Here is a 15539-nt window from a genome sequence, read left to right as displayed (position 1 = left end):
GGAAGCACGCAGATAACTGTGGTAACGAACCATGCACAAGCAGTTCTGTCAAACAGTATTTTTATGTTTCCTGAGTTTGGTCTCTTAATAACACTGTCTTAGTACATTAAGCCACGTTAAGCGTTTTCTTATAATGGTTTTCTATGGGAGGAAAACGATTAACGTGTAATTAAATGCGTTGCTTTCATATTCTGGGCTCATCTGATTTTTTTGTACATAGTATACATTATTAGTATTATGTCTACTGAGTTTGGTTTCTTAATAACAGTGTCTTACCTACATTAAGCCACGTTAAGCGTTTTTCATGTTTAGCGTTTTAGAATGTCCCTGCTGAAGTTGTCCTTGTGTTAATGGTCGTGTAATAACATCTGTATGCTGGCAATACAAATTTTTGTAAGTGTGTCTATAATGTGATATGCTAAGCTGATTTTATAGCGGGTGCGTGTCGGTGTCGTTTCTATTTTAAGCGGGTCGGGTGCAAATTTTATTTAGTGCTGTTGTCGTAAAACGGGTCAGATGTGGTTTTAAGCACTGCGGGTACGGGCGGGTGCGGATTTACAAAATCCGACCCGTGCAGGACTCTGCTGGAAGGTACTAGGGCAACCGGACTTGCACTCCTGTCTATGTCTCGATGCCCTCTATCAGAATCCAGAGTTTGGAGAAGATTGGAGAAAAAATATTATTAAAAAAAATATATCATAAAAAAATGTATCTGAATTCTCTGAAACTTTGTCATGATTTCTAGGAAAGATTATCACATATGGTGAAGTACACCGATTTGATAGGGGGCACTGAGACGTTGACATGACAATAAATGTGAAATATCATCTACACTCACCTAATGGATTATTAGGAACACCTGTTCAATTTCCCATTAATGAAATTATCTAATCAACCAATCACATGGCAGTTGCTTCAATGCATTTAGGGGTGTGGTCCTGGTCAAAACAATCTCCTGAACTCCAAACTGAATGTCAGTGTAAACTTCCATCCATTTAGCCCAAAACCCGGATGCTAATGGCTTGGTCTAAAAAATTCTGCGTGTAAGCCTTTTCAGCATTTTGGTGAAGTTCTCTTAATTTATTGATATCTCGTTTTAAATCTGACTCCATTAATAATTTTATCTGACTCCAATTCTAAGTGACTCCATAAAGTGTGCTACATTAAGAGTTTATCAGCTAATTTTACGATTAGTTGCGATTTGATTTAGATTGATGATTTTCTTTGTATCTTCCTAGTTTTCATATTCATTCATCAAGAGACCCAAAATCGCAGAGAACAGACGCGTCCGGTTCGCGCGTTCACGAGCACAAAATGTTTACTTCTGTAATTAGTCAGAGGATGCAGAGTGAATATTTTACCTTTAAGTGGTTGCACATGCTCACTCAACAAAAGGTGTAATTTTAGTAATATTCACAAACTGCAACTTGCCAATCCAGCGATAGTCAGAAATCGGAATATCGCGCACGCTGTGCCCTATGCTTCAGTCGTGCCGTCATCGGTGTGATCTATCATAACCCTAGATTTTGTGGTAATAAAGGAGTATACATCGATCCATACTAGAATAATGATTTCAGAATCATACAAGATAAATCAAGATTAACATTTATTTTGGCCAGACAGGAAAAGTAAATGAGTAAACAAGAATCCATGGTACACAACTGATCAGCGTAAAAACATAAAACACAATTGCAAAGCAATATGAAAATAATTTAAAAGAGTCATCATGTCTGGCACAATACATGCAGTTTGGGTCAGTGTCTCAAAGACACTGACCCCACCACATGGGGGTTCTGACTACAGAATATTCCCCCGAGAGTTAGGTTACTCAGCCTTAAATACTCCAACTAGAACAAAGGGGTTGTAAATATTTGCAACACAACCACCTGGATTTGGGGGAGTGGATCAGATATCTTTGAAGAAATTCCTCAAAAGGAGGACTGAATTCTCATTAGTTTTCAATCTTTCTAATACTACTAGTGACTGCAGTGAAACTGAGACCATTTTACCATTCGCACCGAGACCTTTAAAAAGACATCAAACATGAAAAGGATAAAACAATAGATTTACAAGATACATCATCACTGGTATATCTACATTTGGTGACTTGAAAACAGGGCAAGGAGAGGGCAAAATGGGGAGGGGGGAGAAATGTTTGTCAGGGTGTTGTCACACAGTTTCTGTGAGATCTTCTATGATCTTACAGGGTGGTGTTACACCAGATTCCATGCGCGGGTTGTGAGCACGTTGTTTGTGTTTGAGCTCCGTCAAATTGATTCATAATCCTTGATTTTCTTCTTAATACTCGCTTACAAACGAATACTTTCTATTATTTACAGCGTGTGAACATATCTCCGATACGATTCTCTATAAAAAACAATCGGATTGCTTTGATATCGCTACTTCTATCCGAACTTCCGCTACTAGCCGTAGCCCGCTAGCCTTGCACGTGTGGTAACTTGTTTAACGTTACACCCGGTAAACACTGATAGCTACAATTCGCCATCGTAGCACTTCTGCTACAATGGCGAATAACTCGGATGTGTGTCTAATGTTACCTTTGAGTGCAGGTGAGGACACGTTCGAGCTGCATTCGGTGCAGTTGGAGTTGGAGTCGTTGGAGAAGCAGATTCGCGGCCTTCTAGACAGACAAGCTGTGCTGAGAGAGCGGCGAACGGCGCTTGAAACATCGCGAGCCGATGCTCTCAAGTCAGTGGATACTAACATTTTGACTCCGACCTCGTCTACTCCGTGTGTTTCTCTGCACAGGACCCAAGCACCCAGGATGCGATCATCATCCCTGGTTTCGTTCACTCCGGCACCGACACAGCACCATGGACCCTGGGTGTTTCCACAGCGGAAGACGCGAGCCAGGACCAGAGCTAGGACCTCTCCGCCCCTCCCGGTCTTCGAGATCTCCACCCGGAACCACTTCTCCCCTCTTCGCGAGACGGAACGCGACGCTGTGGTCATCGGTACTTCCATCGTCCGGCATGTCCACGCTACCTCAGGTAAAGGTAAGGTTATCACTCACTGCTTTCCTGGTGCTCGTGTTCTCGATGTCGCTGCGCAGATTCCCGAGATCCTGAACGGTGACGAACGTGTCGTGCTGCACGCGGGAACAAACGACACCAGGCTGCGGCAGACGGAGGTTCTGAAGAAGGACTACAGGAGCCTGATCGAGACGGTGCACAGAACATCGCCTGAAGCAACGATCATCGTGTCTGGACCTAACTTAATTGACATAAGTACCAATGTAGAACAATATATAGAAACTGTGTCTATTCCTCGTTTAGTGAGGTCAAACATTAAATCTACTGTAGGATCTAGGAAAAATCTAATTGTGATTAAACCAGAAAATCTCAATATTAGTGAACAAAACCAATTTTGTCCTAACTTAATTGACATAAGTACCAATGTAGAACATTATATAGAAACTGTGTCTGTTCCTCGTTTAGTGAGGTCAAACATTAAATCTACTGTAGGATCTAGGAAAAATCTAATTGTGATTAAAACAGAAAATCGCAATATTAGTGAACAAAAACAATTTCTAAAACTAGGTCTTCTAAACATTAGATCGCTCACACATAAGGCGGTTATTGTAAATGAAATGGTCACAGATAATAGTTTCGATGTACTTTGCCTTACTGAAACCTGGCTTAAGCCAAATGATTATTTCGGTCTTAATGAGTCTACTCCACCAGGATACTGTTATAAGCATGAGCCCCATCTGATTGGTTGTGGCGGCGGTGTTGCAACAATCTATAGAGATATTCTAAATGTTACTCCGAAAACAGGTCACAGGTTTAAATCGTTTGAAGTACTAGTGCTAAATGTTACGCTCTTAGATGTAAGAAAGAAATCCGTATTATCTCTAGCCTTGGCTACTGTATATAGACCTCCAGGGCCCTATGCTGATTTCCTAAAAGAGTTTGCAGACTTTCTCTCAGATCTATTGGTCAACGTCGATAAAGCATTAATTGTTGGAGATTTTAACATACACGTAGATAACACAAATTATGCGTTAGGGGCTGCGTTTACAGATCTATTAAATTCCTTTGGGGTCAAGCAAAAAGTCACTGGTCCCACTCATCGTCTTAATCACACACTAGATTTAATTATATCTCATGGAACCAACCCAACCGATATAGATATTATACCGCAAAGTGATGATGTCACTGACCATTACATGGTAACTTGCATACTGCGTGCTGCTGAAATCTGTCATGTTGCGCCACGTTATCGACCAGGCAGAACAATCCTTCCAACCACTATAGATAGATTCTCAAATAGCTTACCTGATCTGTCTCAGCTGCTAAGTGAACCCAAACAAACAGATGAACTAGAGGAAATGACTAGCAGTATGAGCACCATTTTCTCTAGTACATTAGAAATTGTAGCACCAATTAGATTAAAAAAGGTTAAAGAGAAAACTAAAGCACCATGGTACAACAGTGCTACACATGTTATCAAGAGAGAAACTCGTAACTTAGAGCGTAAATGGAAACAAACTAATTTAGAGGTCTTTAGAATCGCATGGAAAGATAGTATGTCACGTTATAAAAAGGCCCTAAAAGCAGCCAGGGCTGAGCATCTCCGCAAACTAATAGAAAATAACCAAAATAATCCAAGGTTTTTATTTAACACTGTGGCTAGACTAACAAATAAACAAGCATCGCCTGAACAAAATATTCTGTTACAGTTTAGTAGTAATGATTTTATGAACTTCTTCGCTGACAAAATAGAAAGCATCAGAAACAAAATTGTATATGTACAATCATTAATGATGTCTTATGATTCAACCGCAATTATCGCCCCTCAAGAACTACTACACCGCTTTACAACCATAGGACAGGAAGAGCTAAATAAACTTATCATTGCATCTAAACCAACAACATGTTTATTAGATCCAATACCCACTAAACTACTGAAAGAGTTGTTACCTGTAGTGGAAGAGCCTCTTCTCAATATTATTAACTCGTCTTTATCTTTAGGTCATGTTCCAAGAATATTCAAGTTGGCAGTCATAAAACCTCTCATTAAGAAGCCACAATTAGATCATAATAACCTAGCAAATTACAGACCAATTTCAAATCTTCCATTCATGTCTAAAATACTAGAAAAAGTTGTGTCCGCTCAATTGTGCTCTTTCTTGCAAGAAAATGATATCTATGAAAAATTTCAATCAGGATTCAGGCCGCATCACAGCACAGAAACCGCGCTCGTTAAAATCACAAATGATTTACTTCTAGCTTCTGACCAAGGCTGTATCTCAATACTAGTTCTACTCGATCTTAGTGCTGCGTTCGATACTATAGATCATAAAATACTATTAGATCGACTTCAAAATTACACTGGTGTTCAGGGACAGGCATTAAACTGGTTTAGATCGTATTTATCAGACCGCTACCATTTTGTCTGTCTAAATGGGGAAAAATCAAAGATAACATCAGTAGACTATGGGGTGCCGCAAGGATCCGTGCTAGGCCCTCTGCTATTCTCTATATATATGCTGCCACTTGGTAATATTATAAGAAAACATGGAATTAATTTCCACTGTTATGCTGATGACACTCAATTATATATTTCATCACGACCAGATGAAAACGCTAAATTATCTAAACTGACAGCGTGTGTTGATGATATTAAACACCGGATGACGTGAAATTTTCTGCTATTGAATTCAGATAAAATGGAGGTATTACTTATTGGTCCAAAAAACTGCCCACAAACCTCTCACAATACAACTTTAACTTGGAAGGATGTCCTGTCGCTTTATCCACTAAAGTAAAAGACCTGGGTGTTATATTAGACCGCAACTTGTCTTTCGAAAATCATATTTCATATGTTACAAGAACGGCATTTTTCCACCTTAGAAACATTGCTAAGCTACGTAACATGCTATCTATCTCTGATGCAGAAAAGTTAGTTCATGCATTCATGACCTCGAGACTAGATTACTGTAATGCTTTATTAGCTGGTTGTCCTGCATCATCAATAAACAAGCTACAGTTAGTCCAAAACGCAGCTGCTAGAGTTCTTACTAGGTCAAGAAAATATGATCATATAACACCAATTTTATCATCTCTACACTGTGTTACGTCTTCCCTTAATCTAGGGGAAAATAGGGAACGACGAACAACAAAAAGATGGAGAGACTGAGGTTCTCCAGCTCTCCAGACCCAGAGTAACAAATAATCAAACAACTTTTCAATTCTGAAATGGCGTTTCTGCCTTTTATTGTTACCAAGCAGGGATCACCAATTTAAATATAAATTTCCTTTGAAATAAAGCCCATTCATAAATAAATAGAAAATAAACAAAAAGAACAAACTTTACCTCGGGAGGAGGGCCTAGACAAAAGAAAACAGAAATACCTCTACCTAAAAGGAATTAAATGTTAAATTACCTACATTAAAGAAAAACAAACAAAACAACAGATAACTTCCCTCACTCCCTAACTAACCATTAAACAGGAGAAAAGATAGGTATCCTCCACCCTACTTTACCCATAACATCTTAACTGATTATAATTGACACCAACTTGTTAACACCATGACATCCATTACACATTACACATTCCAACAAAGAGCACACCAAGCTCTCTCTGGTCTGGGTTTGGAGAAAAGGATCAGCCTCAACCGCCGAATGTCTCTCGCCTTTCCCCGTTTCTCTCTGCAGCTTTATTTTGGACTCCTCAGGACACGCACCAATCAGGGTGTAGGCAACTCCCAGATTAGATGAATGAACAGGTGGTAACCATTTACCTATCAGGCAAGAAAACACAGGCAGGGAGAAAGACAGAAAGAGAGAGAGAGAAGAACAAATACTCCAAAAACACTCATTGTGGAAGAAACAAATATCAATACGTCCTTGGACGTAACACCCCCACCAATAATTATTTTCCTATATTCCCCCCCAATACAGGAAATATACCCTTCAGTACTACACCCTGGACAGCGCGTCCGCTACAACATTTTCGGTGCCTTTCAAATGCCTAATATCCAGGTTGTATTCCTGTACAATTAATGCCCATCGCATCAAACGCTGGTTGGCATTACACATAAGGGAAAGAAACGTCAGAGGGTTATGATCGGTGAATACAACAATAGGCACACTACTACCTCCCAAATAAACTTCAAAGTGCTGAAGTGCCAGCACTAAAGCCAGAGCTTCCTTCTCAATTGTGCTGTAGTCATTTTGGCACTTCGAAATTTTTTTTGAAAAATAGCACACCGGATGATCAATACCCATATTGTCTTCTTGTAATAATACCGCTCCCGCTCCAACTGAACTGGCATCCACGTGCAGCTTGAATGGGTGGTGAAATTCTGGAGCCTTAAGGACGGGTGCGTAACACAGAAGATCTTTAGCGGACACAAAAGCATGTTCACACTCACTAGACCATGCAAATGTTCTTTTATCACTGAGGAGATCAGTAAGTGGGGTCACCACACTAGAGAAGTTGTTACAGAAGTCCCTATAATACCCACACATTCCAAGAAAACGTCTCAACTCACGTTTATTAGATGGAGATGGATAGTCTATTATAGCAGAAACCTTCGCTTCTACTGGTCTCACACTTCCTTGACCCACTTTTTTTCCCAAGTATGTCACCTCTCCTTTCGCAAATTCACATTTTGCGAGATTTACAGTCAGGGAAGCGTCTGACAATCGAGTAAACAATAGTTCAAGATTGTCCATATGCTCTACCCAACTGTCTGAATACAGCACAACATCATCTATATAGGCCTCACATTTCGGTACGTCTGATAAAACCTTCTGCATAAGCCTTTGGAACGTTGCTGGTGCATTTCGCATGCCGAAGGCAAGGACAGTATATTGAAGAAAGTTATCAGGCGTAACAAAGGCAGAAATCTCAGAAGCCCGTGGTGTGAGAGGCACCTGCCAGTAACCCTTCAATAGATCTATTTTTGTCACGTATCTTGCCGTTCCCACCCGATCGATACAATCCTCAATACGGGGTAGGGGGAACGAATCAGGTACCGAAAGATTATTAACTTTCCGGTAATCTGTACAAAAGCGATATGTAGAGTCTGGTTTGGGCACAAGCAGACATGGGGAGCTCCATGGGCTTTGACTTGGAACAGCTAACCCATGTTTTAATAGATATTTTACCTCATCCTTCATAATATCGCGTTTTCGTGGATTCACTCTATATGGATGCTGTTTCACCGGGGATGCACCACCCACCTCAATGTCATGACATAACACCGACGTTCTACTAGGTACGTCTGAAAAAAGTGAGGGAAAAGAATGAATCAACCTACACACATCCTCATTTTGTTCCTCAGACAAGTGCCTCAAATAACTACTTAAATCCCGTAAAATACTGGAATTATTTAGATGAGGAGTAGAAATAAGAGCAACATCATTTTCTACTGCACAAGAGGTAGTTATGGTGACTATGGAAGGAACCAGTGGAACATCTGTAGAAGATGGTTCTCTCGCCACATAAGCTTTTAGCATATTTACATGGCAAACTCGAGTTTTGCGTCGACGATCAGGAGTCTGAACAACGTAATCAGTTTCACTGAGCTTTTGCTCGATGACATATGGGCCTGAAAACTTTGCTTGCAACGCTGCACCAGGCACTGGTAAAAGCACAAGAACAGAATCACCAACCTGCAAATTTCTTTGGACACTTTTTTTGTCAAACTGTCGTTTCATATTCGCCTGCACAACAGACAAATGAGTCTTAGCTACTGCACACGCTTTGTGAAGTCTCTCTCTAAAAGAACTCACATAATCCAAAAGAGACACAGAAGACGAATTTTGTGTCAACAAATGCTCATACATCATTTTTAACGGACCCCTCACGGTGTGTCCAAACACTAGTTCGGCAGGACTAAATCCCAAGGACTCCTGAACTGCTTCTCTCGCAGCAAATAAAAGAAAAGGCAATCCCTCCGCCCAATCCTTTCCTGTCTGTAAGCAATATGCACGAATCATAGTCTTAAGAGTTTGGTGGAACCTCTCCAAGGCTCCTTGTGACTCTGGATGATAAGGACTAGAAACTCTATGCTCAACTCCTAACTCCTTCAAAACTTGTGAAAAAGTTTTAGAAGTAAAATTAGTTCCTTGATCACTCTGTATTATTCGCGGTAGACCAAATGTAGAAAAAAACTTCACCAAGTCCTTCACTACTGTTTTGGCTTTCAATGAACGCAAGGGAACGGCCTCGGGGAACCGAGTGGCTGCACACATGATTGTTAACACATACTGGTGTCCTGATCTAGATTTGGGCAGCGGACCCACACAATCAACAATAAGCCGTTCAAATGGTTCTTCGATTACCGGTATGGGATATAAGGGGGCAACGGGCACTTTCTGATTAGGCTTTCCGATGCGCTGACACACGTCACAGGAGCGACAAAAGTTAACCACAGATGAACGAAGACCAGGCCAAAAGAAGTACTTAGAAATACGGCGAACAGTTTTTGTTACTCCTAAATGACCTGCCATGATATTTTCATGTGCCAATTTTAAAACTGGCATACGATAAGTGGTAGGCAAAACGATTTGAAACGTCTCTTGCAAACCTTGTTCATCATAACGTGGTTTCCATTTTCGCATTAATACCTCATTTTCCCAAAAATAACCTACTTTTGCGTCACTTCTGTCTTTCACATTTACTGCGGCCTTAACACATTCTACCAATGACGGATCTGATTTCTGCTCAACTGCCAACTTCTCCTTACCAATACTTAAAGGAGCTTCCAGAATCAGGGAAGTCTCGATCACTTTATGGGCCTCACCTGACTTTGACTCCGCAGTCTTGGATTCTGTGTTTAAAAACAAATCAGAAAGATTAACAACTTCATGAAACTTCTGAGCTTGGGCCCTTGTCACTGCACATGCTGGAAAAGCAGAAGGAAACTTAACCCCTAGATCAGGCTGCTCCTTAACTAAGGATTTGTGCATCACTACTGGACTAGAAAAAACTTTGCCACCAGCAAGGTCATTTCCTAGAATAATATGTACTCCAGCCACAGGCAACTGTTTACGAACAGCTAGTTTAACAATGCCAGAGACAAGCTCAGTCCTTAACTCCACTTCATGCAGAGGCACCTGTACACAACCCATTTCTATACCTCGTACTAACACATCAGTACCAGTATACGATTTATCAGAGAAAGGCAAGACACTTTCGAGTACAAACGACTGAAAAGAACCTGTATCCCGCAAGACCGATACTTGCATAACTGGAGAATCAGAGATTGACACTTGTCCATCTAAAATGAATGGTTCATACCCAGACATTTCAACCTCTCGTACTCCCGACAACGTCTGTGTGAGGGCAACACTTTTTGTTTTCGCATTTTTTTTATTCCACTCTCTACACTCGGAAATTAAATGCCCAGGATCCAGGCAGTAAAAACAAGCCCGCCTGTCTCCTTGACGCGCAGTATTTCGACCATTCACCTTAGGACGAGAAACACTTTTCCACGAGCGAGAAAAATTCTGGGAAGGGGATTCTTCCGACATAAATTTATCACCAGATGAATAAAAGTGGGAACTTGGTAGCTCTTGCGAAAAAACTTTACGATGCGTAAGCACAAATTCGTCAGCTGAAACGGCCGCTTCTGCTAGTGTGATCACCTTTTGCTCATTTAAGTGCTGCACAACTTTCTCTGGAATACTCTTCTTAAAATCTTCCAGCAAAAACAATTCGCAGAGTTGTTCAAAAGTGTCGATTTTACTAGACAGGCACCATTTTTCAAATAATGCTCTCTTCTCTCTTCCAAATTCAACATACGTTTGTTTGGATGTCTTCACATGCGACCGAAACCTTTGGCGATACGCTTCGGGAACTAACTCGTATGCTCGAAGCACTGTCGACTTCACTATATCATATTCAAGCGAATCCTCTAGGCTTAAAGCTGAAATAACTTCCTGTGCCTTACCCACAAGACTGCATTGAAGCAACAAAGCCCACATGTCTTTCGGCCAGTTAAGCTTACCAGCTATTCGCTCAAAGGCTACAAAATAAGCGTCCACTTCAGCTTCTCTAAAAGGAGGCACAAGTTTAACATATTTACTAATATCAAATGCAGAAACAGCTGAAGGAAGAACAGAACTAACTGGCAAAACAGGGGATGTCGCACTAGAGGGTGGTCGAGAACGAGGTAAGGGCACCGGCTTCTTCAATGCTTCCAGATCTAGTTTATGCAATTGAATATCCCGCTCCTTCTCCGCATCTATAACGCGCAGCCTTATCATTTGACTCTCACATTCCTGTTTTTTTATTTCCAAGTCTAATTCTCTGAGTCTAATTTCCAACCTGGGATCATATGGATGCACCCGCTCAGTCTCAAAAACCTCAGCAGATGCACCTTCTGCTGCCAAAATGCCATCATCCACTAACCGGTCATACAATTCCTTTTTTATCACCTGTTTAGCAGCCTCTCTTGTCACTCGAATATTAAAAAATTCCGCGATCGATACCAAATCTTTTTTTCTGCACCGTTCAAATACCTCTGTGGTAGGAGAAAGAGTGAAGGCCGTCAAATCGAATTCCATTTCTCCTCCCACAAGAGGTCACTCTTTCCCCCCTCCCCTATGAAGACATCTCAAACAACATAAAGAGAGAAGAGAGTAAAATGAATTCCACTTACCAATTTTTCACTATTTGGCGTTCAACTATCCCGGACGAGCCCCCAATTGTTACGTCTTCCCTTAATCTAGGGGAAAATAGGGAACGACGAACAACAAAAAGATGGAGAGACTGAGGTTCTCCAGCTCTCCAGACCCAGAGTAACAAATAATCAAACAACTTTTCAATTCTGAAATGGCGTTTCTGCCTTTTATTGTTACCAAGCAGGGATCACCAATTTAAATATAAATTTCCTTTGAAATAAAGCCCATTCATAAATAAATAGAAAATAAACAAAAAGAACAAACTTTACCTCGGGAGGAGGGCCTAGACAAAAGAAAACAGAAATACCTCTACCTAAAAGGAATTAAATGTTAAATTACCTACATTAAAGAAAAACAAACAAAACAACAGATAACTTCCCTCACTCCCTAACTAACCATTAAACAGGAGAAAAGATAGGTATCCTCCACCCTACTTTACCCATAACATCTTAACTGATTATAATTGACACCAACTTGTTAACACCATGACATCCATTACACATTACACATTCCAACAAAGAGCACACCAAGCTCTCTCTGGTCTGGGTTTGGAGAAAAGGATCAGCCTCAACCGCCGAATGTCTCTCGCCTTTCCCCGTTTCTCTCTGCAGCTTTATTTTGGACTCCTCAGGACACGCACCAATCAGGGTGTAGGCAACTCCCAGATTAGATGAATGAACAGGTGGTAACCATTTACCTATCAGGCAAGAAAACACAGGCAGGGAGAAAGACAGACAGAGAGAGAGAGAAGAACAAATACTCCAAAAACACTCATTGTGGAAGAAACAAATATCAATACGTCCTTGGACGTAACAACTGGTTACCTATTAAGTTCCGTATCAATTACAAAGTATTGCTACTGACCCTTTCTTCTACTTCCTGCTTCGCTACTGTTCGGACGCTCTTGCTTACTGCTCCGCGCTTTGCTCTATCGCTTCTATATTTTACAACTTCAGCAAATCAGCACATTGCTAAAACGACAAAGCTTGACTCCAATGATAAAATTAGAAACTCTGGTGACTGAATTCCTAAACAAAAAGCGGAATATTTCAACCGACCAGCCTCCCACTGCCTTCAGCTTACATTCCGGAGAAGGGAAAACACAGCTGCCTACATTCAAAAGGATAAGAAAATGCCTCTTCTAGAATCTACTTGCTGCACAAACTGCCACAGACTTTTACAAAGGATTGCAGTTCTTGAAACAAAGTTATTTGCGGAACCATCCAACCAGACGAATCACACAACAGAGCTTCATCATGATCGCCCTCTGCACACTGCCGGTGAGTCCCATAAATGTAGTGCTACTCAACATGTAGAGAAACAAGTAACTGATCAACACACTAATCGATGGAACAAACAGGGAGCAAGACCAAAAGGCACTCGAGACATCAGATTGTCACGAGCATCACATATTGCCGCAGTAGCATGCTCTACCCCAGACACAAGGATTGCAAACACTAGTTTTCTACCACCAAATATACACCTTGAAAACAGATTTGAAGTGCTAATGAATGTGGGTGAGGAATCCCCAAACGTGATAAATGTGACCGAACACAGATTGAATCAGCCCGCAGCTAACACTGATGCTAACAGGCGCTCAAGGTCGAGCAGACAGCGGCCCTCAGCTCAGAGCGCAGCCGAGCCCAGGACTCTGATAGTGGGGGACTCAACAATCAGAAACATTAGCAGCAGGGATACAACTACATGCTGCCTTCCACAAGCAACAGTTTCTGATGTCAACAGGGAACTTAAGAACATTCTGATGAAACACAAGACTGCAAATCGACTCATCATTCATGTGGGAAAGAACGATATTCAGAGAGAGGAGTCAGAACTTCTAAAGAGGGATTTTAATGAACTTTTTGAAACACTTAGAAAACTGAAAGTTCAGCCGTTCATCAGTGGACCACTTCCAGCAAAAGGAACAAATAGGTTCTCACGGCTACTTGGGCTTAATACATGGCTGCAAAAAACCTGCAACATGAAGGGAGTGAACTTTATCGACAATTTTAATCTCTTCTGGAGTCAGAGACAACTGTTTACATCAAATGGCCTCCACCCAAACAAACTCGGTGCAAGAGTGCTAAAGGACAATATTTATTTTTCCCTTCATCATCCTTCAGCTGTGTGTGCTAACCCACTCAACCTGGATGGCACACACACACCATTACAGAGTATGGACGATCACAGGACTTCATTTCAGCATCTGAATGGACATGCGGTTGATACACCCCACAAGGACAATGATAACACCACGCAGCCACAACAACCACTTCTCATGGACACACTCCCAGCTGAGCCCCGCCCTCAGAGCTCACCACAGACACACTGTGACGGATTAGAACAGCTCGAAGTGACACAGATCGAGGCACTAAACAGTAACATCTCAGCCCATACTGTGGAGTCTGTGGAGGCACTGGTAAAAATGGGGACCATCAGGGGTGAGACTGGTGAACTTTTACAACTTATATGTGGTATAAGCAATAGGCTGGAAGAAATGTCTATATCACGCCTTGAACCGGACGATAACATATTGCAGCTTCCGGTAACACCAGAGAAACAGCCCCCCTCACCAGACATGTTATTCCGCTCTACAGCATCCCCGCCTCTGAGCTTCACAGAGAAAATGGATTTTGTTTATACTGGAAACAGACAATCATACTCGATCGCTGCGAGCCCCCAGATATCAACCAAAAAGCGTCAAGGCCCACAACCACCAAAGCTCGCTCTGCCCCTCCTCCTGTGAGATTTCTTCGGTCACAACGCCAGGGCACACACCCTCCTCCATCTGCACCAAAAACAACTGATACCAGCTCTCAGTGACGTGTTCTGGGTCCTCGCAACGTCAACAGCAATCTTATCAAATGTTTACAAAACATGCGTGAGCCCAGTGTGCCTGCTTCTTTCTCTATTTCTGTTCTGTTACATGATAGAAAGTCCAAGGCTTTCTCAGGCCGTATGGCAAACCCATCTAATCTGCTGCCTGTTAATTGTCAAACTAAGATTACTATGGTGGAAAAAATTAAAATTAATACTGTTAAGTTAGCACTCTTAAACATACGTTCACTTAAAAACAAATAATTTCTAGTCAACGACTTAATATCCACAAACAACCTAGATTTTTTGCTTCTAAATGAAACGTGGCTAGAAGACAGCTACAGTGCAACAGTCCTCAATGAAACTGCCCCTCCTAACTTTACTTTTATGAGTGTCTGCAGAACAGTCAGAAGGGGTGGGGGGGTCGCAGCTCTATTTAAAGATGTTTATCAATGTAAGCAAGTATCATTTGGTGACTATTTGTCTCTAGAATATCTGGGCATTGTGCTAAAAGGTGCACCACGCATCCTGCTTATCATTATTTATAGGCCTCCGAAATATTATCCGGCCTTTATTGATGACTTTACAGAGCTGTTATCAGCAATCTCATCTGAGTATGACTGTTTTGCTATTGCTGGGGATTTTAACATTCACATTGACAATGCTGAATCCAGTACAACAAAAGATCTCATGACTGTTCTTAACACTTTTGATTTGACACAACATGTTCACGGACCCACACATGATCGTGGACACACTCTAGATTTACTTATCAGTAAGGGTCTAAATATTTCATCAATAGTTATTAAGGATGTAGCACTGTCTGATCATTTCTGTATTTTCTTTGATATATCAATCTCTCCTGCCATTGAAACTAGATCTGTCTCTATCAAAAAGAGATGCTTAAATGAGAACACTAGTGTGCTGTTTATGAAGGCTATATCTCTAACACCAAGCATATCTGCAGACTCTGTTGATTTTCTCCTTGACTCTTTTAACTCAAAAGTTAAGGGTGTAATTGATGATGTTGCTCCTGTAAAAGCCAGGAAAAAGAGTGGCAA

Source organism: Gobio gobio (assembly GCF_949357685.1).
Source record: "Gobio gobio genome assembly, chromosome: 1".
Taxonomy (NCBI): Eukaryota; Metazoa; Chordata; class Actinopteri; order Cypriniformes; family Gobionidae; genus Gobio; species Gobio gobio.
Note: the sequence above shows the minus strand (reverse complement) of the source record.